Source organism: Corvus moneduloides, chromosome 17, assembly GCF_009650955.1.
Source record: "Corvus moneduloides isolate bCorMon1 chromosome 17, bCorMon1.pri, whole genome shotgun sequence".
Lineage (NCBI taxonomy): Eukaryota > Metazoa > Chordata > Aves > Passeriformes > Corvidae > Corvus > Corvus moneduloides.
Window position 1 is genome coordinate 15,408,056 of NC_045492.1, and position 2,432 is coordinate 15,410,487.

A 2,432-nucleotide genomic window follows, 5' to 3' on the forward strand; every position below is an offset into this window, starting at 1 on the left:
GGCGGAGCGGCGTGACGCGCGCGGCGGGGGCGGTCCCGGGGGGGGCGGAGCGGCGTGACGCGCGCGGCGGGGGCGGGGCCGGGGGCGGAGCGGCGTGACGCGCGCGGCGGGGGCGGTCCCGGGGGCGGAGCGGCGTGACGCACGCGGCGGGGGCGGGGCCGGGGGCGGAGCGGCGTGACGCGCGAGGCGGGGGCGGTGACCGGGGCCGGGACCGTGTGACGCAAGCCAGGGGGACGGCGACCGGGTGCGGGGGGGCGTGACACGGGCCGGGGGGGGCGTGACGCATGGGTGTGGGGTGGGAGCCTGTGATGAATGGGGGGTAGAGCTTAGGATGAGTGAAAGGTGTGGGTGGTGTGTGTACGCACTGAAAAATTGGCTAATTAACTAATTATCCAATTATCTAATTCAATTAATGCTCCAGCTGGGATATATTAGATTTGACAAGGAAATTCAACTCATTTCCTTGACAGAGAATAGTCAAAAACAGCAGTGAGCAATGGCTACAAGAGCCTACAAGAAAGATGAGGAGGGACTGTAAGAGTGGAGTGACAGTGACCCACAAAGACCGTGCTGTACCCGGGCCCGTGCGTGGTCCTGGCACTTTTCCTGCATTCTGATTTTCTGTTCAGAAGTCACTATGTGGCCAAATCTCTGGGTCTGGCTAAACGGTGTTTAGTGCAGAACTGATGAGATGGTCACTCGGAATCGCCCAGAGCAGGAGCCAGCTTGCAACTCTGGTGAAACTCAAGTGACACCAGCTGAGGCACACGCTCCAGATAACACACTGTGGGTGTGCCAGGGTCAGGGGCAAATGGTCAGGGCTTACCTTCTCCTGGTTTGAGGCCCGGTTTGGCAGCAACACAACATTCCAGTGCAGGATCAGTGCCAAAGGGAAGGGCTGCACAGATGCCCTGAGCCCCAGTCTCTGCATCAGCAGCAGTGGGTGGGTGGACCTCACCTATTTCCAGATTCAAATCCATTTGTTTGTCACTCCTGCTAGTTTCTAGGCTCTGAAAGCTCATTTCAGCTGTTCAGTGACAGCACTAGCTGGTCCATGGATTTAAGGAAGCAGACAGTCTTTGGGAATGTGTGTTGCCATTTGAGACTTGTCCAACAAAAGGGGCACAGGAGGAGGACAGGTGTTAGGGACCGAGTCCGGAGAGCTGGCCGCATAAACGACACGTACACCGATACAATTAAGCATCCTTCTCCCCTTATTGTTCAACTATGCCAACTTATATCTACTTTTGCAAAGATTCATGCCCAGTCCCTCTAGATGGCCTCTAATCAGAGGGGGAGCCAGGCAGCTGTATACCTTGCCAAGGACTCTCAGGGCTGCCTGCAGTCAGGGGCCCGTTCAGGGGCTTTTCCTCAGCAACCCTGGGTTGTCCAATCTTTCCAGGGGTATCATATGCCCTTGTTCCATAAGGAATCCCTCTACAGACAGGGAGTTGTCACCGGCCCCGTGCTCATGGGCTGCAGGGGACACCTGCACTGAGGAGGAAATGGAAACGGGAAAGAGGGAAATGCAACCTGATAGGACGCACCTCTGGCACCACTTTTCCTCTTCTTCCTGCTGTCCTGGAAAACCCCAAGTAAATCCAGTCCCTCAGACCTTGCATCCCTGAACACCAGGAGAGCTGGTGTTTTACCCAGATCCCAGTGCCCTGCACGGCTGCACTGACACGAGCGCAGGCCGATTGCTCCGCCCAGCACCATCTCTCATTTTCCTTCCATTCCTCCCCAAGCGTCCCCAAACCACCCCAGCGTGTCTGTGCCGGGGCCAGGGCCTGCCCCGAGCCCGACCAGAGGCTGTCACCCAGCCCTGCACCAGCTCCCACCCCTGGCAGAGCTGGGAATGCACTGAGAGCTCGGCTCCCCGGGCTCCCCAGCACCCAAACCGCTCCTCACACACACAGAAATGCCCAACCTGCCCCTCTGGGCGCAGCCAAACACCACAATGCCATCATCCCCAAGGAACTCTGGCACTTGCCTCTTCACCTCTGCCCATTTCCAGTAGCCGGGGCTAGGACCGGCCTGTCAGAAAGAGCATTCCCTAGGCAGTTCATCCCAGCCCAGAGGAGAAGAGGAGCCTGTCCCTGACCCACACCATGGGCAGGACAAGGGGGGCCCTAGCTGGCTTTGCCTACTCCAACACCAAAGCTCTTGGTCCCAAAGATGGGGCGAGTTCAGTGGTTTTTTCTTGTCCTGAAAGAGAGCAGAAAAGGGAAGTTAATCCCACTGTGGAATCCAAGACTCCTGCATTTCATATTTCTGCTCTGATTGCTCACCGTGAACTTTTATCCAAGGAAAAAAAAGGAGAATGACATCATATCAAATAAAAAGTGCCCTTATCCAGCATTTTTATTCCAGGCATTAAAAGGATGCTCATTTCTCTTCTAGCACTGTTTCCCTAACCTAACCCTAACCCT

The 2,432-nt window shown here is 56.6% G+C and overlaps 1 long non-coding RNA gene across 1 annotated transcript; it reads right to left on the reverse strand.

The window, feature by feature from the left end:
* Positions 1-1,988: 1,988 nt before the first annotated feature.
* On the reverse strand, positions 1,989-2,432 carry LOC116452455. The gene is made up of 2 exons (XR_004243499.1): positions 2,292-2,432; positions 1,989-2,208 (listed from the first exon to the last, which is right to left on the reverse strand). It is a non-coding gene; the product is annotated as an uncharacterized LOC116452455 (long non-coding RNA).